Here is a 23,852-nt window from a genome sequence, read left to right as displayed (position 1 = left end):
GTCTAGATGAATATGAAATGCAAAATTTGAAAATTATCTAGGCTCAAGAGCAGAAGTTATTTATTCTTAAAACAGTCTTTTAAAGAACTAAATGCCACTGGTTCTGAGCTTGAGAGATAACTTTGAAAGTAGGTAGATTTCCACCTTAAAGAATGTTGCTAAAACCCATCTAATCCACCATCTGCCTCATTTCCTTCCTTAGTCCTTAGGGGTGAAAAGAGAGCTCCACTATATTCTCCAAGCCAATGACACATTCCTGTTTTCAGAGATGTTGAAGTATCAAAATAAATATGTACCTTAAAACTTAATACTGTAATAAGAGGTCTGAAGATGGGGACTCTGTGGTACCTTCAATGATGATAATATGAAACTGGCTCCTTTTGTTCTTCTGTTTCATGGGGCTTGTGTTCTCATGGTCACAAGATGGCTGCTATAGCACCAGGCATCATGTCTACATTTGAAGGAGGAAAACGGAAGGAGGACAGGATAGCAGTGACACAACTGCAATTTTATCTGGAAAGCAAATCCTTTCCAGAAGCCTCCTAGCATGATCTCTCTTTCATTGTCCATAACAGTCCTATGACCTCATATACTGCAAGGAAAGCTGGAAAATGTAGTAGCTGCAAAGTAGAATGCAATTTCTGACTAGTTTAACCTTATCTCAAATCAGGAAATGAACCTGTATAATTACTATTCCAAACAAAATCAAGGTTTATTAGCAAGACAGGAGGCAAGAAATAGCTTTGGGGATGTTTAGGAGGCAACTAGCTATGTCTGCTACATACTGTAAAAAAGGAAAAGAAAAAAGACATTCTTTTAAAAATTTAGCTACTTTTCTTAACTTAGCAGTTAGAGAAAATCTCTGGTTTTAGACCAGAGAAATAATCATCAGGGGTCTAACAGAGACTGGGCCATTTATAAAAGTTACTGACCTTTTTCAGTGATCTAGAACTCACTAACATACTGCTACACAGATGCTATAAATTTCAGACCTTTAATTTCAAATGTGTTATTATGTGCTTCATCCCCCTTCCCTACCAAATGCTGGATATTTTCAATAGCATCTCTGCCTATAAGATATCAATGAGATTAATCAGCTTTTCTGTTTGATATTTTATCAAATTAGGACTAATTTTTTGGTATGATTAAAGGCTAGCAACTTTAAAAGCCTCATTTAATGGATTATTTCCATTTCTGATATGGCTAACGCATAGGCTAAAAGAGGAAAACTACTGGGGAAGGTCTACCTTTTCATGGCCCTGAATGTGTTGTTATCTATCCAATATATGGATGCTTTTATCAGCACATAATTAGCATAAGGTGTATACCCTTCTCCTCCTGCAATAAGTAATTAGTGATGAAGAATAATGAACTCCTCTGACACCTCCTGTGGAGTTTATTAAATGAATGCTAAACCTAAAGTAATACGAAATCCCCAACAAGTAGCCAACCCTGGCATGTGATGTTGACTGGATTCAGAATAATATTGGAACAAGAGAATTGAGCTCCATTCTACCTTTTGTTAACAGCTCTTTAGGAGTCAATCTTCACCAAGAGTCCCTCAGGGGAAAGAAGGAACCCTATTATTGTTCGACCTGAGTAGTCTGTAACGCACCAGGATTTTATGTAAACCTGACATGAGAGAAATACAAGCCAGCTAGTGAATTAAAGAGTCTCCAAGCGTAGGCGACAGGATGAACTTTGAGGCCAGGTGGTCAGGATTTGTCATGGCTCCCCTACTTACCTGCTGTATGACTTTCGTCACTTACTTATTCTCCAAGTTTCGTACGGCCTAGCACATTTCCTACCCAGGGTAGATATTCAGCAAGGGGCCGATACGAACATCCAGGCTCCTTCTCAAGGTCAAACTTAGAAGGTAGGAATGTGATTTGGGGTTACCCAGCAAGTTGCTGACGTCCCCCAAGAAAACACATCACCTGCCATGTGACAAGTCCTAGGACCCAGTGATCCATGCCTTTGGTTTACAATGAGGTGGCACTTCCCACAGATCATAAGATCTCTAAGGGCAAACGTTTTTATTAACCTTTGCAGCTACTTTTATTTTTAGCATCGATCTTCTTCTTCTGTTTTAATACATTAGGGACTAAATAAATGTTTATAGAAAGAATTACACTAATTTCATTTAAATGCAAAGAGTCCTTGAGTTTATATCTATTTACGGGAGGAAAAAAAAACACAAACTATCAGGTCCCTTTCAAAAGGAACAGGGAAGGGAGAGGAAATGAGAATAGGTCCCAAATAGTAAGCGACTGTCACAGAGGGCCTTTGTTGGATTACCTAGAGACAGAAGAAGCATGAATCTAGGACACCAACAAGGCAGAAGCACCAAAAGAAGTTTTAGGAAATAATTTTATAGCTTCAGGAAAAAAAATAATCACAACAACAAAATGTAGCCATCGTGGAAAATGTCAGAACTTATTTTTCAATATGGTAATGTATTCTTTTAAATTAAAATAAGGAGGAGGTGTGTCTTATAATGTTTTCAGACCTTTAAGGCCTCCAAAGATTTCAGTCTGGTCTTGCTGGAGGCATGGGAAAAAGCTGACAAACACTGCCTGCCCCAGGTGCTCAGGTTAATATCAGCAGAGGCAAATATATTGATGGTATGTGTCATCGCATAGCAACTGTGGTTCATGCCAACATGTTTGCTCCAGGTAGAGATTTAGACATGGCTATAAACTCAAAGGACTACAGGGCTGAAACAGACATTTTCGTTCATCTTCTCAACACCACCTTCCTCCCTTCTACCTTCCTGGTAGAATCCCAGTTGTGTTCAGATACACACCTTCCTCCAGGTACAGTTCAGTGGTTTTCAGTGTGTTCACAAAGTTGTGCAAACATTTACCTAATGCCAGAACATTTTCATCATCCTCAAAGAAACTCCACACCCGCAAGCAGTTGCTCCCTATTCCCTCCTCCAAGGCCCTGGTAACCACTAATATACTTTCTGTCTCTATATATTTACATTTTCTTGATATTTAATATAAACAGAATAAAAACTATGTGATCTTTTGTGACTGGCCTCTTTCACTTAGCATAATGTTTTCAACATTCTTCTATGTTGTAATATGTATTGATACTTTATTCCTCTATACTGACAAATCATATTCCACTGTATGGATATACCACATTTTATTTATCTATTTATCAGTTAAATAACATTTGGGTTATTTCTACTTTTGGGCTATTATGAATAATGCTGTTGCAAATGTTTGTGTAGAAGTTTTGTGAATACATAGGTGTTTACTTCTCTTGGGAATTTTGTTTTTACTCTGAGTGAGGCTGGGCATTACGGGAAACTTTTGAGCAGAATAATAATTTACATTTTAAAAGGACTATCTTGAATCCTATGTTAAGAATAGGTTGTAATTGGGAAAGGATGGAAGCAGGGATCAGTTTGAAGCTGTTAAAGTCAGCCAAGTGAAAGTGACTTAGCCCAAGATTGCAGCAGTGGCAGTGGTTAAGAGTGTATAAATATACTGAAAGTAGAGGTAACTAGATTCCCAGATGGAGGTGACATGGAGTGTGAGGTAAAACAAAGTGTCAAGAAAGACTCCAAGGTTTCTGTCCTGAAGAACAAGAAAAGTGGAGGTGTCATTTACTGAAAGGGGAAATATTGGGGTAGGGACAGGTTGAGGGAGATCAAAACTTTGGGGTTAGTTGTTCAATAGATACCCAAGGAGAGATTTGGGGATATCCAGTGGGATCTAGAGTTTGGAGAGGAATATGGGCTGAAGATATAAGTTTCAGAAGTTCAGTGTACAGTGGTATTTAAAATATAAACATCTCAGATTCTTTTAAACCAGGTAACATTCCTACCTCCCTCTCTTCAATACTCTGTGGGTCCAACCACTAGCTTCTCTGACAAATTCCCCAGCTGTGCAGGGAAATACCCACAAAGCATCATCCTATATATCCTAGGGCACAAATGACTGCATGGGCAGCAAAAAAAAGCTGTGGTCTTCTGTCTTGCCCAGTGCAGAAGGTATCTTATCCTTTCTACAAACCTTTTGCAGTGCCAGCCCTGGTCAGCACTCAATGTTGCTAGCTGTAACCTTATCTCATCGGACTCTTTCCATGTCTACCAGCCTGTTAGCTCTTGAAGGGCAGGAACTGTCTTACAGTCTGTGCATTCGTTTTCTATTGCTATTGTAACAAACTGCCACAAATTTAGTGGCTTAAAATGACACAAAATTATTGTCTTACCTTTCTGGAGGTCAGAAGAACAAAACCAGTCTCACTGAGCTAAAGGTGAGATGTCAACGGGGTTAGGTTGCTTTCTAGAGGTTCCAGGGAGAATCCATTTCCTTGTCTTTCTCAGCTTCTGGACACTACCTGCACTCCGGCTCATGGCCTCATTTTTTTCCATCTTCAAAGCCAACAACATGGGGCTGAGATCTTTTTACATTGCCATCTCATCGGTCCTCCTCCTTCTGCTCCCCTTTTCCACTAATAAGCACCCTTGTGATCACACTGGGCCCACCTGAGTAATCCAGGATACTTTCCCCATTTCAAAATCAGATGATCGGCAACCTTAATTCCCCTTTGCCATGTAACCTTTTTACCAGTTCCCGGGAACAGGATGTGGAAATCTTTGGGGCAAATCCTTTTCTGTATACCATGGTCTGGAATCGATAGCTCTGAGCACAATGCTTAGTTCATTTCAGCACTCAATGAATGCAAATGAATGAATGAATGAATGAATGAATGAATATAGGCACTCTCAGTGCCTACAGCTGGGTGTTTTCCTCCAAGCTCAGGAAATAGCCTACTATTAAGGAGCACACCTGCTCAGTCTATTTTTAGCGGGACTCCAGAGAAGAGAGAGAGATGTAAAGCAGTTTTTGAATAGTTTAAAATTAGCATCTCGATAATTTAGGATACCTTAAAACTTAGGTATCAGTAGATGAAAGGAGTAGAAAACCTTAAGGAAAGAAAACATTCGATACCTAATCTTCTACCAATATAAAGCAAGTAGATAATAAAAATGAACATATACATATTCATACATGTATAGCTGAATATATATATATATATATATATATATAGCTGAATCACTTTGCTGTACACCAAATACTAACACAACACTGTAAATCAACTATACTTCAATTTTAAAAAAACAAAAAAGAAAAAAAATCTTACCTGTAGCTTAGTGTATGAAGCCTACTCTTTACTTATGGGCTTGTGATACTAAGTAATCCAGAGAATTGACTTCAAAACAGTTTAATCCTCTGACCAACACTAACACTACAAATAATTTTCAAGTGTTTTGCCATGATTCTATATAAGTACCACAGCCAGATCATCAAAGCAGTGAGAACAAATCAGCAAAATGCCTTCATCCACCTCTACCTCCCACACAGAACTCTGTCTTCCCCCATTACACTCTATTTGTATTATTTGACTATCTGTTTTTCCTATTAGTCCTCAGTTCCCTGTGAATAGTGCTCATTTGCCTCTCTAACTCATTATTGTAACCCCACTGCTTGGTACAAGGTAGGCATTCAATCAACCATCAGCGAATGACTTTGTTGAATTACTATGCACAAAGCACACATTGAATCAGAGGCAGTTTTTCATCATTACTCTATTCATCCTTAGATCTTAAGGACTCAAGCTCGCTTAAGTTTCTCTTGGAACTTCTGCCCTTTGACTCATTCTTCAGACTCCGACCTCTAGATTGTCTTGAATTTGTCAGTTAATCAGCAAACTGTTCTGTGTCCCACACAGTGGAATAAGAACACTGCGTATCACCACTTTGATTGTGTTACTGACAAAGTCACAGAAGTAGAAATTTGTCTTCAGTGTATCTTCAGGTTGAATCTTGACAAAAGAAACATGTTGTGGGTGTTATCTGAGAACATGTTGTAAGCAAAGCTTATAAGTTGGGTTTATTTGATTTTTATTTCGTTGTTCAAACCTAACTTCCTTGAATTTGTGAGTAATCTTGCGCAATTATGAAAATGTGATTCATCCTGGGAATCAATTCCAAATACATTATCCTTTCAAAGATGGCCTGTTTGTCATGATGGTGAACAGATCTTCAAGCAGTGGTTCATGGAACCACAGAATTTCCTAGGGGTTACTGAAAAGTCTATTTATGGAAAACATGAAATGTATGTTATCAAAACCCACCCCAACATAGCATAAAGAGCTTTGGTTCTAGAGGATGAAAAAGGTTTAAAAATTTTTTAAAAGTCAGTGCACATTAAAAGGAAAGAAAATACTCTGTGGAAGTGAACTCTCTTACCACTGAATTCTGCTTATCACCAACTCCAATTCCAATCTGCATCCGAGTAACAGCCTAAGATAACAGAACACTGAGCAAGTACAGAGTATAGTGATTTGGTCCACAATCTTATATTCCTCCAGACTATACTTATAAGGGGAACAATACACTATGAACTCAAGGTTTGAGAGCATGGACCCTGGAACCAGACTTTCTGAGTCTGATTCTCAGTTTGGCCAGTTATTAGCTGTGCGACCTTGAGAAAAGTTTTTTAACTCTCTACCTCAGTGTTCTCTACTATAAAATGGAATATGACAATAAAAGAAACCATTTCAATGAATTGTTGCAAGGATTAAATATATTAAATACATTAATATATGGAAAAATCAAAGTGCAGGGCTTGGCACGGGGTGCTATTATTATTACTACTATCTGGATCTCCCCATAATTGCTTAACGCCTTTTCTCTCTCTCTACATGGTCTCCTCCAGTCCCATGCCTGTAAGTGCCATCTAGGCTACATAAGCCTCCCAAGTGCATAGCACCATCCCTGGCTGCTCCTCTGAGCCTCAGGTGCATAAAACTGAAGTCCCCCTGACACAGACCCGTGGATGGCTTAAAAGAATCTCAGGGGCTTCCCTGGTGGTGCAGTGGTTGAGAATCCACCTGCCGATGCAGGGGACACGGGTTCGTGCTCTGGTCCGGGAAGATCCCACATGCCGCGGAGCGGCTGGGCCCGTGAGCCATGGCCGCTGAGCCTGTGAGTCCGGAGCCTGTGCTCCGCAACGGGAGAGGCCACAACAGTGACAGGCCCGCATACCGCAAAAAAAAAAAAAAAAAGAATCGCAGACTTCACAGGCCTAAAAGCGCACTGTTGACATCCCCACAAAGCAGCTCTGCTCCAAGTCTTCCATAGTAACTAGCACTGCCATATACTCCATTGCTCAGGACAAAATCCTTAGAACAATGTTTTGTCCCTACAGTCAAATAATCCTGTCCGCATTACCTATGAAACACATCCTAAAGATATACAGGTTTCTTTTCTATGTCCATGGCTTCCACCCTAATCCAAGAAACTCCAGCCTTTCACCTGGACTACCACAGCAGAGCTTTTAACAGCTCTTGCACATCCACGTGTGCCCCCCGTAATCCATTTTCCACCGTCATGGCTTACCATCAGCCTCTGAATACAATCAGAGCTCCTCACTGGGGCCTAGAAGAGCCCAAATGATTTGACTCCTGTCTACTTGACCAACCTCAAATCCCACCACTGGTCTCTGTCCCTGCCAGAACAAGCCAAGCTCCCTACTGGCTCAAGGCCTTTGCGTTTGCTTTTTCCTCTACCTGAGAGGTTCTTCCCTCAGAACTTTGTGTGGTTGATTATTTCTTTCCATTAATCTCTCACCTCAAAGTTTCTTCCCCAGAGGTCTCCATTCCCATCCCTGCAGTTGTTCACTATTAGATTAGCTTGTTAGATTACCCCATTTTATTTACTGTGCCACATTCATTATTAGCTAAAATTAGCCTGCTTATTTTGGGGGTATCTATTATTGACTGGTCTATATTGGACATATAATAGGCCCTAACACATAATAGGCCCTGTGGCAGAATATGTCCTAATCCCCAAAGATGTCTATATCCTAAATCCTCAAACCTGTGAATACATTACCTTACATAGCAAACGGGAATTTTCAGATGTGTTCAAGTTAAAAATCTTGAGATAGCTAATCTGGAGATTAGCCTGGATCATCCCTAGATTCTGGGATGGCCCAATGTAATTATAAGTATCCTTATAAAAGGACCACAAGGGTTCTAAAAGAAGAGAGATAGGAGATGTGACAATGAGAGCAGAAGACAGAGGGATGCCCTTTGGAGATGGAGGAGTGGGACATACACCATGCAATTCAGGCAGCCTCTAGAAGCTGAAAAAGGCAAGGAAACAGGTTCTCGTCTAGAGCCTCCAAAACGACGTAGCCCTGCTGACACCTTGATTTTAGCTCCATAAAACCAATTTTAGATTTTTCACCTCCAGAACCAGTAAGATAATACATTTGTGTAATTTGTTTGTGGTAATTTGTTACAGCAGCAATAGGAAATGAACACAGGCCCTCAAATATGTTTGTTGGAAGAACAAAAGGGTTCTGAGTGTTGGGGACAAAGCAGGGAAGGAAAAAATAGCAGACATACATTTCTGCCCTCATAGAGATTTATAATCTAGTAGAGAAAAAAATAAATAAATAAATAATAAAAATATATTTTGTGGTAAAGTAGAAGGTAATAAGTACTAGGGGAAAAATAAATCAGGGAAAAGAGATAGGAAAGGCTGGCTGGAAGTTACTGCAATTTTGTTTGTTTTTGTTTTTTGTTTTAAATGAACTTTATTAGTTTCTTCTCAAAAGTCAATTCAGAAAACATAACAGCAGGGTTTCCCTGGTGGCACAGTGGTTGAGAGTCCACCTGCCGATGCAGGGGACACGGGTTCGTGCCCTGGTCCAGGAAGATCCCACATGCCGTGGAGCGGCTGGGCCCGTGAGCCATGGCCGCTGAGCCTGCGCGTCTGGAGCCTGTGCTCCGCGATGGGAGAGGCCACAACAGTGAGAGGCCCACATACCGCAAAAAAAAAACATAACAGCAAAAGAAGTATTATCTTTACCGAAAAGATAAGAAGTAAAATTCCTGATGAAAATGATCACCTGTTAATTTACATATTCAAAGATCTTTACTGACTTTTATTTAACATGACATATTTTTGTCTCTTTTTATTAAAATGTCCAAGAAAAAAAAATCTGAATTACTGTTAATAGTCAGTGAGTTAGTGAAACTTTAAAAACTCTAGGTAAATTATAACAAAAGTGCATTGCTGCATCTGTCATCAATTCCTTGGAGGTAGTATGTTTTAAGTCTTGACTTCTTTCAACCAACCTTATAGTAAGATATTTAGTACAATTCTCTGGAAGGATTTCACACTTTTTCAGAGATCCCTACCCAATATATATATTTTTAAACATCTTTATTGGAGTATAATTGCTTTACAATGGTGTGTTATTTTCTACTTTATAACAAAGTGAATCAGTTATACATATGCAATTTTAACTTCAGTAAAAGGGAATGGTCTCAGTGAGAAGCAGAGAGCTTAAACACTCGGAGGAGGGGAGGGACCACAATGCAGACAAGGGGGAAGAGGATCCTAGGCTGAGGGAAGAGCTAGTGATGACTCAGAAAGGAGGGTGCCTGATGTGTTAAATGAGCAACATGGAGGCCAGTGAGGCCGGAACAGAGGAGTGAAGGGGGAGTAACTGAACTGAGGTCAGAGAGGTGAGTGGGTGACAGCAGGTTACATAAGCCATTGCAAGTACAGGGGCTATTACTCCAAGTGAGAGGGGAGCCTTTTGAACAAAGAAATGCCGTCACCTGATTTACATTTTGAAAGGAACATTTGAGCTGAAGCAAGGTTGAATACTGTCCTGGGTGGGACAGGGAAGGAAGCAGGAGCATCAGTTAGGAGGCTTGACCTTGTTCCCAATGAGGGAGGAAGGCCCCTAGACCACACGCTGGCAGTGGAGGCAGCCCTGCCTGGAACAAATTTACCCGCTGCTGGCCAACCTCTTCTCATTCTGAAGACCCAGCTAAGTGTTACCTCCTCTTTTTTTTTCCCTCAAATTTCTACTTTTCCTTCGTTCCCAAAATTATAGAGATCTTTTATCTCCACCTCTGTATCCCCATAACATCCTCAGCTATATTATTTAAAAAATTCATTTTGAAATAATTTTAGACTCATGAGAAGTCGCAAGAATAGTAAAGATGGGCTTCCCTGGTGGCGCAGTGGTTGAGAGTCCGCCTGCTGATGCAGGGGACACGGGTTTGTGCCCCGTTCTGGGAAGATCCCACATGCCGCAGAGCGGCTGGGCCCGTGAGCCATGGCCGTTGAGCCTGCGCGTCCGGAGCCTGTGCTCCGCAACGGGAGAGGCCACAGCAGTGAGGGGCCCACATACCACAAAAAAAAAAAGAATAGTAAAGAGAGTTCCACTATACTCTTCACCCAGCTTCCCCTGATGATAACATCTTACATAGCATGGTACATTATCAAAACCAGGAAACTAATACTGGTAAATATTCTTAACTACAGACATTACTCAGATATTGTCAATTTTTACATGCCTCTTATGTGTGTTTCTACAAAAGTTTATCTCAAGTATGGATATGTGTAGTCACTACCACAATCAAGGTACAGAACTTGCCCATCACCACAAAGAAACTCCCTCTTGCTACTCCTTTATAGTTAGACTCTGTCCCCAGGCGTAACTCCAACCAACTACTGTCCCGTTCTCCATCATTATAATTTTGCTGTCGTAAGAATTTCACATAAATGGAATCATCGAGTATGTGATCTTTTAAGACTTACTATTTCATTCAGCAAACCCTGGAGATATATCCAAGTTGTTGTGTGCATCAATAGTTCATTTCCCTTAATTGCTGAATAGTATTCCATTGCATGGATGTACCACAGTTTGCCTATCCAAACACCCATAGAAAAACATTTGGGTTGTTTCCAGTTTGGGATATTATAAATAATCCTTCTATGAACATTTATGAATAGGTTTTTTGAAAACATAAGTTTTCGTGCTCTAGGATAAATATCTAGGAGGGTAGCTGCTGGATCATATGTTAAGTAAATGTATAACATTATTAAAAAAACCTGCCAAACTGTTTTCCAGAATGGTTGTTTCACTTTTCACTCTCACCACCAATGTATGAGAGAGACATCTGCTCTGGACGCTTGACAAAAGTTGATATTATCAGTATTTTTAAATTTTAGCCTTTTTAATAGGTGTGTGGTGATATCTCATTACAGCTTTAATTAGCAAATTCCCTAATGACGAATTATGTTGAACATCTTTTCATGGCCTTATTGGCCATCAGTATATCCTCTCTAGTGAAGTGTCTGTTCAATACATTTTGCCCATTTTCTAATTGGATTGTTTGTCTTCCTGCTATTGAGTTTAAGGAGTTCTTTATATATTCTGGCTACAAATCTTTTACCAGATAATGTGATTTGTAAATATTACTCCTCAACTCTGACTTGTCCTTTCATTCTCTTAGCAGAATCATTTTCAGAGCAAAAGTTTCTAACGTTCACAGAGTCCAATTTGTTGATTTTTCTTTTATGGATTGGTTTTTGGTGTCGTGTCTAAAACTCTGCTTAGTCTTAAATCATGAAGATTTTCTCTTATGTCTTCTAAACGTTTTATAAATGTACACATTACATCTAGATTCATGATCAACTTTGAGCTAATTATTGTATAAGGTATGAGTTTTAGGTTGAGGTTCATTTTTGCGCCAATGGATATGCAATTGTTCTAATGCCATCTGTTAAAGACTGCCCTTTCTTTACTGAATTGCTTTTGCACCTCTTGGTCACACTTGTATATTCTATTTCTAGAGTTTTGACTTTGTTCTATATCACGCTGTATTTTAATTGTTGAATTCCTTGTCTCTCTCACGGGACTTGAACCTAAGGACTGTGTTTTTCTCAATTCTGCTTCCAGGGCATTTGACACAATGTCTCAGAGTGAACATAGAGTGAAGAAAATATGCTAAATGAATGAAAGAAATATGGCTCCTTTGGTTGATTTTTTTTTTTTTTGGCTGCGTTGGGTCTTTGTTGCTGCGCTGCAGGCTTTCTCTAGTTGCGGCGAGTGGGGGCTACTCTTTGTTGTGGTGTGCAGGCTTCTCATTGTGGTGGCTTCTCTTGTTGTGGAGCTCAGGCTTTAGGCGCACGGGCTTCAGTAGTTGTGGTGCACGGGCTTAGCTGCTCCGCAGCATGTGGGATCTTCCCGGACCAGGGCTCGAACCCATGTCCCCTGCAATGGCAGGCAGACTTCTAACACTTGCGCCACCAGGGAAGCCCTTTGGTTGGTTTTTATAAGTGATGATCTACCTAGTCAGCTTACATTTTGAGAGGAAATAAAAACCATTTTCACTGAGTTATCTGTTATCCTCTCCAACATTTATTTGGTATCCATCTGTTCCCATCAATTAATAGCTTTTTGAAGCAATCAAGATATTACTATATTTCATGAAATATGTGGACAAATGAACTTACTCTAGGAGAAGTACAACACGAGATATGGTCCTTGTTCTTAAAGAACTTGCATCTCACAACACAGCATGGTGGTAACAGGCAAGGACTTCATGGTCAGTCAAAGCTGAGATGAGTCCTACATAGCAGGTACTAGCTGTGTGACCTTGGGCAGGTTATTCAATTCATAAGACCTCAGTTATTCAATATGTGCAGTGGTGATGATCACAGCACATACCTCATCAGGGCGTTGCAAAGATGAAATCTGATGATGCAGTTATTAGCACAGTGTCCTCCTAGTACTTAGTAAAGACTTAATAAATGCTAACTGTGACTATTTATTCCCATTTATTAATGTTATATATATAAATTTTTATTACAGATAATATCACTGTAACTAAGGAAGAGTTTTTTGAGGTGGGTCTGACGAGGCCTCAGCAAAATGAATCAAGAAAATGTCCCTGTTCCATCTTGCAACCTAAGTCAAAATTATAAATCAATTTTCAAAACCACTTCATGGTCAGTGGTCCTTCTAGTTTCTAGCTAAGTCACAAAATCTGATATAAATAAGCATGGGGCATTTTCAAATCAGCAGTAAGTGCACTTTTCAGAATTGCATCAGCGGACATAGAAGTATTTACACAATAAGAAGAGAAAGTTGCGGACTTGCCAGGCCACATTTTGATTACGGAGGACTGGCTATCTCAAAAAGTTAAATAAAATTTCCTTTTGCTCTCAGGAAACCATTCATGCTTTGCAATAGAAATGGCACTTGTGTGAATATGATACTCTTTGCAATCATTAATCCCATCTCTTTAAATATCTTAATGGGCCCTAGTGAATTTTCTAATAGGTCTATGCTTTCTATGAAGACATCACCCTAAGTGCTAACTATAAACAAACAAGTACATAAACATTTGGTGTATTAACACGTTTTCACCCTTCATAAACACCCAATATGTTTCATCATTTCTGTATATACTTATACAGAAATCTCTTCTGGCAATAGTTAGTAGTGGACGAAATGAGAGTAAAATAGAGTTCTGATGCCTCAAAGCTTTCACTGCGACGTGCTCATGGGTTATAGGTGAGTGGAGAGGGCAGCTCTTTGCTGGCTTCTAAGTTCCTGAGCAGCTGAGACGTCTGTGTTCTAATCCCAGGTCTTCTACTGGGAAGTCCACGAGCATCTTCAAACACTACACCTTTCTATTAAGAAAATCCACATCATATCCAGACAGTATCTCCTGGGTGACATTTTTGAAAACACTATTTGTAACACCCACTGGAGGCCAGTGTGTCAACTGCCGATTCCCCAAAAATATTACCCCAAAAACCTGTGGCTGAAGCAAAGACAAGTTTATTGCTTACTGCAGTAAGGAGGACCACTACCTTGAGAGAGCTCTGCAGCATCCTGGAGGGGAGCAGAAAAAGACAAGACAAAAGATACTTATGAGGTTTGAGGTCTGGTTTAGGTGAATTTTTCATTGGTGGAAGGCGGGGTGAGGGAGCTTGACTGGGGTTGGACAAAGGTCATGACAACATTGTTAGGACAGGTGGAGTGAGGTGAGATTTGGGAGGAAGTCTTGAGGAGTGGTCAGTTCTTAGGTGAACCTCATAGAGAGATCTAGTGTGCTGAGAAGGGATAAGGAAGCTAGCTGAGGGCTCCATTGTTCAGAAAAATGGATTTTTCAGAAGTTCTTGAAATAAGTAATAAAGTTATTTGTAATATCATCTTCCTAGACAAGAATTTCTTGGAATAAGATTGTCCTGTTAATAAAGTGATGGTTGGCTGTGTAGTTACAGCTGGGTTTGGTTCTCAAGAGGCTGACTGATGCACGTGTGATTTGGTACGTGAACCTCTCAGCCTCCCAGTCTCAGCACTGACAGCCTCTGGGTCAGAGATTTTCTTTATTGATTCTTTCCTTTAAGTTAAGGTATTGATGTCTCGAGGATGCACCTCTTTAAATATGACTTCCCTTGAGTGGTAGGAAAACACACTGTTAACAGTATAAAAATTAATCGGCAATTATGGATTATTTAATGGTTAAATTATTAATCATAAGTCATTCCCCTGAAAGGCCCTGCAGGAAAGAGGCAAGGAAATAAGTTCTTTGAAGAAGAAGGGATGGAGATCTGACTTCTGGGCTGGAACTCAGGCCACTGCCTCAGGAGGATGGGCTGCTGCCCTGAAGGATCCTAGGGGCTAAGGAAACCATGGCAACTGGCATGAACTAGAATATGGATATGGGAACTGTACTGGAAAGGTTACCTTCTCATCTTGTCTTGCCAAGAAATACTCTGTGGCTACTATTTAGGTTCTCAGGAAATTCTTCCCTAAAAGTCACTTCCTTTGCTCTTATAAAAGCACCTCCTGGGGCTTCCCCACAGTAACCCCTGAAAAATCACGTGTGTACTGTTATCTCATGTATACCTATTTTCATTATGATAGAATTTTGTTGAAGTTCAAACTATATAGAAATCAAATAAACTAAATACATACATATAAGCCCGTTTGTGTAACCCAAGTTTACTTTTATTCTCTCTTCTAGATTATCATTGTTTGTTTTCCTATTTTACTCCCCTTCTAGTAAAAAGGCTCTCCTAATTCCTTATTGTCTTTTCTATGTAGTACTTTTTCTTTTACATCAGATCTATTTTTCTCTTCATTTCTCTTTTAGCCTTCCAGTGAAATAAAGATATATAGATATAGCTATAGCTATTATACATATATATATTTTTTCAATATGTCCCCAAGTCAACTCCCTTAAATTCAAGATGAAACTCTTTCATGGCTACTATTCTCTAGAATAAATCCATTGACAAGGGTTTTCTCCCTATTCTGCTTAAACTACAACTCCACTCACCTAGGTTAAGGCTCTGAAAGGCATCTGCTAACCTTCACCCATCCTAGACCCTCCTCTATCTCACTTGGGAATTCTCTTCCTTTTTAAAGATTATTAGGAAAGTTGATTTCCTCATCTCTCAAATTTTGCCTACCTCATTTTCAGTTCCTGTCTTTCTCATTCCCTTCTGAATCTACTATTCCCCAAAAGTTTTCATTTTTCTTCCATTTTTATAAGTATTTTCTCACCCATCACCACCACAAATCCTTCCAGCATCACCAACACACTAGGTTATCAGAACTTTCTTCTGTTAGCATGTAAAAAATAAACCCCTAACTGGCATATTAGATCATCTTCCTTAAAATATTAATACTCTTGAGCTAGGTACCTGAAGATACATATAAGTAAAGTTGTTTTTTTCTCATAACAGAGATGGCACACTAGTAGATTAATGAATGAAGTAAATAAAAATTTTGCCATTTCCTGGTATTTTGCTTCATAAGGAATTCATCCCAAAATACCAAAAAGGTAGGAAGGGCCACACAAGGCTTCCACAAGCCATGTTAAGGGTGCAGGAATTTAATCTAAAATCAATTTGAAATCAATAAAATGTTTCAACTTGGCGATGATTATTTGCATCTTGAAAAGCTACAGCATAGTGAATAGATTAAAGAAAGTCAAGAGTGAGTATAGGGAGAAATACTAGACGGCTACTCTGGTTGTCAAAGTGAGAGAAAATGGTAGCTTGGGTTTCAGTGGTGGCAGGGAGGATAGAAAGAGGCCAAGGGATTAGAGACAATTCGTGGTTGTTAATAAGACCTTGTGATTGTATACTGGATGTGAGAAACAGGGAACTGTTCGGGTGGACTCTCGGTTTTCTGACTTACGTAGCATGCCGTGGAAGCACCACCACTCACTTAGGTGGGAAGCATTAGAACTTCATTGTCCAAAATGAAGTGGTCCAGTAACCATCTAAAGGGAGTCTCATCCCATATCTCAGTCACATTTAAATTACTTAAAATTAAATAAAATTTAATTCCTCAGTTATATTAGTCTCATTTCAAGTGCTAATTAGCCACTGGCTACCAAATTGGCCAGTGTGGATATAGAACATTTCCATTACTGTAGACACTGCTGCTATTGGGCAACACTATGCTGGAAGAGAGCCATGTAATAGTGATGGCCAGGAGTTGTCACTCTGGTTACTTACCTTTTTAAGGTCCTTTTACTAATGATTATACCTAATGCCAAGAAACTCACATGTACACTCTTCAGCCAAACACACCAGCTCACTTTTGTGTGCTGTTTCCATAACCAAATGCCCAAATGCTGGGTAAGGGCATGCTCAGTGACCTCACCCATACAGAGTTTAGTCAAAACATGTTAAGTGGAGGAAAGGGAAGCAAGAGATCATCACTGTGGGCTGTTGGTCCTCAGTGATACTGAATGCTTTAGTCTGAGTTTCCTCAAAGGCACATCCCAATAAAATAATTTTGTGAAAAATCACTTATTTTGGAGATGATACCAAGAAGCTCAGGGGAGGAGTGAGGAAGTGAGAGAGGAAATAATAGAAAACCAGTAAAGTGTGCGTTAATGGGTGGGTTATTGCTGTGGGCCATGGATCTGAGCCTGCTGGGGACCTTTGGAAGAAGGTGAGAAACACAGCTCAAAATTCTCCTTCCAAGAGGTGAAGAAACTGGGATATTCATCTACCAACTCCAATTTCATTTTGATTAAGGGTTGTTCCTGGGGTATTAAATCCCCAACCTTCCCAACTTTCCTGAAGTACTGCTTTGGGTGTAGAGAAAGCACTCAGACAGAGAGGCAAAGGAAGTCACTGGCATACATAGGAACCCTCTGCAAGTGACTTTGGGACAGGCAAGAATATGTGGGACAGGCACCAACAGCATCTGCCCTTCTGGTTCACCCTCTTCCAGCTTGGGAAAGCATTTCCTTTAGTGTTTCCTTCAGTGGTCCAGTAACGGTTAAAGGGAGTCTCATCCCACAACTCATATAAGCCAAGGGAGAACACAAACCCAAAGGAATTTGCACAGAGGTTCCCCAGCTACATGTAGATATGGAGGGACAATCATGAATTCAGTTTTAGATATACTGAGTTTGAGTTCTCCTTGAATCATCCAAGTGGATATATATGTAGGCACTGGATATTTAAGCCCGGCGCTCAGATGAAAGGTTGGAAGAAAAAGGAAAAGAAAAAGGCATCTGTACATCATCTACACATAGGTGTATTTGAAGCCATGGAAATGGATGATATTGCCTAGACAGAGACCATGCAGTGAATGAGAAGGAGGTCTAGGACTGAAGTTAAGGAATTGTCTAAGTCAATGCCTAGGTAGAGGAAGATGAGCCTAAGAACAAGAGATGAGGCAGAGCAGGAGCTGCCAGAGAAGAAGGAAAACAATCCGGGCAGCAAGAGGCCAATGGAGGCAGGGAAGTGAGTGTCCCAAGTTCTTCACAGATTGAAAGAACAGCACAGTAAAATCTGCACTACACGGCACTGAGATATGGGAGGTTATCAGAAGTAACTTACTCATTTTAATTGAAATCTCCTAAAGTTGGAATTGAGGTTGGTGTAATTTTCTTTGTTCACAGACTTAAATGGTGCACATAAAATGGAACCCAATTCAATACTGAGATGCTTATCACATTAATGCAAATTGGGAGCTGACAGAGTGATTGCAGAAAATTAGGTTTTCTTTCCCTCAAGAGAACTAACAAATGGAAGTATCAAGTAATCCATCAGATCTCCATACATAGTGTTCTCTGAATTTCTTTCCATAAGAACACTTTGAATGCAATAATTTAAACTTTACTGTCCTGTAGAAAATTTGATTTAAAAAATAATGCTAGCAACAGTATGGCAGAGAAAATGATTATGTAAGATTCTCAAGTGTTTACAATAAAAATATAAATTAGATCAAGCATGAGTCAGACAAATTACAAACAATCAGCTAAATCCAATGAATATGAGGAGAGAATATCTCCTAAATATAAAACATGCACCCCTAGGCAGCTCACACACCACACTAAGCACAGAGAGAGCTGAAAAATCAACTAGAAACAAAAGCTTTCTGTATTCTGAGGGTGAGTAGAAAATACATCATGAGACCTTTAATAGAGTGTTGTAGTCTGTTACTTCTGAAAATGTCTTTGTGCTGTGTGGATCTGAGATAGAACTCTTCTTCTAGCCAAAGCCCTCCTTGAAATGTGTGTGTGTGTGAGAGAGAGAGAGAAAGAAACCAATGTACTAATTAACAAGTACAAGTACACCCATAAGCAGTTTCATCAGAGTTTTAATAATATCAGGCCCTAAACAGGTAACAAATGAATCAGACACACCCAAGAGGAAAAACAGAAACAAAAAAACACACTAATACAGTGCAAATGACAATACACAATTCCTTACTTCATGAAAAGACCTCTCACGATAGTCCTCTAGCTGACAGAACACTAACACAGAGCCCAGAACGAGGGGATGGAGTTTAGAGCAGCTTCTCACACTCTAATGTGCATATGAGTCACCTGGGGGTCTCTTTAAAAATGCAGATTCTGATTCAGTAGGTCTAGGGTGGGGCCTGATAGTCAATGTACAATAAGCCCAGGTGTTGCTGATGTTTGCTGGTCTTTGGACCATATTCTGAGTAACAAGGTTGGGACAAAACCTAGAAGTGGAAGTTTTACCCCAACCAGAGTAAAAGGCGGGGGGTAGCTATCTGAGATGAAAATGGGGAAGAAGACTCAAGGCCAACAGAGCAGGAGGAGAATAAGGAACGTCACCATATGCAGGTGGTCAGAGACAGCACAAGCAGCAGGTGTCTAACGGAGGGACCATCCTCTCCTCATGGGAGGGTGGGAAGATTCTGAGCAGCAACCTAGAACGGAATCAGCTTCATAAGTTCCACTATATGAACCGCAGATGCGTGACGTAGACCTGAAAGATCCAACTACGTCAGGACAAGCAGAGTGCGGTTACTCTTTATTTAGACAACAGCTGAGACTTTAAAAAGTTTAGGGACTTCCCTGGCGGTCCAGTGGTAAAGAATCCGCCTTACAATGCAGGGGACGTGGGTTCGATCCCTGGTCAGGGAACTAAGATCCCACATGCCGCGGGGCAACTAAGGCAGCATGCCACAACTACTGAGCTCGCACGCCTCAACTAGAGAGCCTGCATGCCACAAACTACAGAGTCCATGTGGCCTGGAGCCTGCGCACCACAACTAGAGAGAAAACCCTCACGCCACAACTAGAGAGAAGCCCGTGTGCCACAACAAAAGATCCCCCATGCCTCAACGAAGATCCCGCATGCCGCAACTAAGACCCGATGCAGCCAAAAATAAATAAAATACATAAATAATAAATCTTTAAAAAATAATAAAAAGTTTAAATCAAGACAAAGAAACTCACCTTCAGAACATTGCTTAGGGTGGATGTAAAGTTACAGAAATAAATCAAGGTTGCCCAGCTCATTGGAATAGATACAGTGCACTGTACCAACAGACAATTACTAATAGCAACATAATGAAAATCCATATCTTGCCTTAGTTATCAGTAGAAGACACCCCTTGGCTTAGGTTAGTGGCTCTTTGTAATATTAGCAATGTTTCAACCCTTTTTTTATCCTGCAGGGCTGAGGCATAGTGCCCACCAGTGTCATCAATGAAGCAGGGGGCTTCCCTGGTGGCGCAGTGGTTGAGAGTCCACCTGCCGATGCAGGGGACATGGGTTTGTGCCCCGGTCCCGGAAGATCCCACATGCCGCGGAGCGGCTGGGCCCGTGAGCCATGGCCACTGAGCCTGCGCATCGGGAGCCTGTTCTCCGCAACGGGAGAGGCCCCAACAGTGAGATGTCCGCGTACCACAAAAAAAAAAAAAAAAAAAGAAGCAGGGACTGGAATGGTTCTTCACACCATAAAGTACAATTCCATTTCTTTGCATTCTAAGTAATACTTTTAAATTCAGAGTGTTCAAACACTGTCAATGGAGCCTGCTGGAGAAATGACTTTTTATATTTGTTTAAAATCCATGCTATTCATATTTAAGTCCCCATTGTAAGGATAAGTTCCCTAGACCTTACACTTCCCCCAGCTCCCTATATGCTCAAGATCAAGGTAAGAATTCCTGACAGTAATTTTCTTTTTTTTTTACGGTATGCGGACCTCTCACTGCTGTGGCCTCTCCCGTTGCGGAGCACAGGCTCCGGACGCGCAGGCTCAGCGGCCATGGCTCACGGGCCTAGCCGCTCCGCGGCATGTGGGATCTTCCCGGACCGGGGCACAAACCCGTGTCCCCTGCATCGGCAGGCGGACTCTCAACCACTGTGCCACCAGGGAAGCCCCTGACAGTAATTTTCAAGTCCCCTTCCACACAGGGCTACTTGCCTGTGCAAGAAGCTGTCAACAACCTCTGTACATTTATGAAGCTTAGTGTAAGGGTAAATCAAAGGTCAATTCCTCTGGTTTAGTTTCCCAGGTGTACCACCTGCCTCATATGCCTAGGCTGGAGGTATACTTTAGGAATATGTCTGCATGTGTATCCATAAAATGTGCATAGTATTTTTTAATGTTTTCACATTTTATATAAATGGTATTAAATATCTTGAGATAGTGCTGACTAGCAACACTGAAACAGTATAAAACAGTGAATTTACCATTAATGTAAATTAAAAATATATGCACACTCTATCAAGCATTGTCCTTACGTAGGGGCTCAGGCAGATGGACAATGTACCATCTAGAACCACCACCGGCTACCTCAGTAGGAGAAGGAAGTGAGGTGAATCATGCCCTGGCTCTCAAAGGCTTCCACTCAGAAATGACACACATTGATTACATAGATGTATCATTGCCAAAACAAGTCACATGGCCATGCCCAATCTCAAGGGAGCCTACCTAGAAGGGGGAAACCAGAGTACAATGGAGAGTCCTAATGACAACCACACACACAAAATTTCAGTTCAGATTTTATAACACAAATAAAAGTATGAACATCAACCACATTAGAATGGGTGCCTATAAGATTGAGGGGGAAGGGAATGGATGTGGAATTGAGGATAAAAGAGAATGAATAAACAAACAGCAGATAAGAGCAGGTATTATTATTCTCATCGTACAGATGAATAAACTGATCATCAGACCCTTAAAGTGCCATCATGATTCCAACTAATCACTGACAGAGAGGAACGCACACCTTCTGATTCCACATCTCAGTCCTGGTCCTGTAAGTGTCTAGGTCTCAGGGCTACATATTTTGGCAGATAAATAAAAACTATTTAATTGATAACAGCTTCCTATCTATAGGATGATTTGACCAGGATGCTCCAATATTTCTAAATTGGCATTTATTTATTTCACTTGATACTTTAATCAAGGGCACACCACATACCTAAAATCAAGCTCATTTTATTCCTCTTTAAGCAGTGTTTTTGGAAAAAGCAAGGAGCTGAAAAATCAAATGAATCTGAGTTAGAAGCCTGGCCTTGTCATGTACCAACTTTATGACTTTTGACAAGTAATTTAATCCCTCCAAGTATCAATATCCTAATTTGCAAAGCAAGGATAATAATGTCTAATTTAAAGGGGTTGTAAAGATTAATGAAGAAAAGGACATATCACAGAGCTTGGCACATGAAAGTATCTTAAACATTTAATTTATAAGGCAATTTACACTGAACTAATAACCTGTGTTTTTCTGCTCCAGTCTACTCATTATTCGATATTTCCTCTATTTTGTTCACACTATTACTAGTTAAGGTTTACTTTCACTAGTTGTCTAGTTTTCTAAAAAGTTCACCACAAATATAATGAGCCAAAGTGAAGATCAGTCATTGAGGCCTTTAGGCTGATGTTTTAAGTTTAATAGCTCTAGAAAAAGAACTGTAGCAAGTAGGTGCACCTTTGAGAAACATCCTGTGATAATGCTTAGCTCTGAGACAAAACCCAAATAATAGGTGAATAATCCCTGAAGCTACTCAATTTTCATTTAATTTGTCCACAGGAATTCCATCCTATCCATTCATCCAGTATAATGAATAAAGGTGTCTTTCTATTTGCTTAAATATGACCTAATGTAACCACAAGTATCTTCTAGAGATCAAAGAAAATTTTAAGAAAAATTCAATGTTTAAAAATGATGGTTTTTTATTACAATCTTACTATATGTTTATGCATCTGCAAATGACATATTGTTACATTTTATATGATTTTGAAATGTGAGCTAATATAAATGGTGTCACTGTATACATTTTTCTGACTTGCTCTTCACTCAACAGGGTTTTTGAGGATCAGTCATACTGACGTGTGAATCAGTAGTTCATGCTTTTTCACTACTGTATGATTTCCATTCATTCATAAATATATCACAACTTAGTTATCCATGCTCCACTTTCAGAACAGTGATTACCCTTGAGTAATAGGGGATAAAACAGGGGAAAGGCCCAGAGTGAGGGGGAATGGGACATGTAGCAAACATTTGCTATTTCTAAGTTGAGTGAATGTTCATTTCTTATTCTGATAGATAGGTAGGTAGATAGATAGATAGATAGATTTATATTTATAAAATATTTTATAATTTCCAAAACTGGTGAAGGAGGATGTTACTCTTTGTTATCTGAATCAAGATACCCGACCATTTCATCAAGAATAAAGTTTCACTTTACTGTTGTGGCCTCTCCCATCATGGAGCACAGGCTCCGGACGCGCAGGCTCAGCGGCCATGGCTCACGGGCCTAGCCGCTCCACGGCATGTGGGATCTTCCCGGACTGGGGCATGAACCCGTGTCCCCTGCATCGCCAGGCGGACGCTCAACCACTGTGCCACCAGGGAAGCCCTTAATTGTATCTTTTTAAAGAGTGACCCAAAGTATTCCTTTAGCCTTCTTTCCCTATATCATCCCAACCAAATGTGAGAACCACATGTGAAGGTCATCTGTAGCACACTGACATCTGAAAATTGTTCTCTTTACCCCAATAAAATTTCAACCTGCTTACTCTAAATATAGCAAGCCGAGGCACTGAATGGCCACAAATTCATTCTTCAATAAATACCATTGATTTAAAACTAGCTGCCAGATAAAGACTGAAATATAGAGGAAATACAAAACATTTATAAGAGTTTCACAAACAAAAAGCTACACATCAAAATGAGAGATAGTTGACAAAACAACCGGAGGGAAATAACTGATATCAATAGAGGGACAACATTCATTCATTTAATTAATTATTAAAGATTTATCAAGTACAATACTTACTATGTGCCAAGCTGAGGGCTGAGCTCACAAAGTAAGTTTGACTCAGGCCCTGCCTTCAATAAGTTTACAATCTAATGCTTATTCTTCAATAGTGCTTCACAAGTATTTCCACTACAGAATTCACTGCATCATATTGAATAGCCTGTCTTGAGGTAGTTGCCTCCACAGGGTAAGTTCTATATCTTACTGTCCAGTGCCTAGCACAGTAGCTGATGCAGGAAAGGTCTCAGAAAATGTTTATTAAGCAAATCATAAATGAAAACTGCATTGCCCTAGAAATACATAACTCATGGTTATCTTTCATTTTTTTCTTCCTTGCAAGATACTTTATTTCTAGTTTTTGCCTTCAGAGCCCAAATATCTTGAAATCACAGTTTTCACCCCCATCGCTCATACTGCCAATGCCTCCACCCTGC

The 23,852-nt window shown here is 40.1% G+C and overlaps 1 long non-coding RNA gene across 1 annotated transcript in view; it reads right to left on the bottom strand.

Moving 5' to 3' along the window:
- LOC111186504 (uncharacterized) overlaps positions 1 to 23,852 on the bottom strand; it is a 194,888-nt gene extending 171,036 nt beyond the window's left edge. The window contains exon 1 of the long non-coding RNA XR_016392651.1: positions 1 to 23,852. This exon is cut by the window's left edge and continues 20,225 nt beyond it. This is a non-coding gene — a long non-coding RNA (uncharacterized LOC111186504).

Source organism: Delphinapterus leucas, chromosome 3 (assembly GCF_059928025.1).
Source record: "Delphinapterus leucas isolate spDelLeu-1000000601 "Yukka" chromosome 3, BTC_Dleu_Yukka2, whole genome shotgun sequence".
In the NCBI taxonomy this organism is placed as follows: Eukaryota; Metazoa; Chordata; class Mammalia; order Artiodactyla; family Monodontidae; genus Delphinapterus; species Delphinapterus leucas.
The sequence above is the reverse complement of the archived record's forward strand: the minus strand, read 5'-3'. Positions and strand labels throughout refer to the sequence as shown.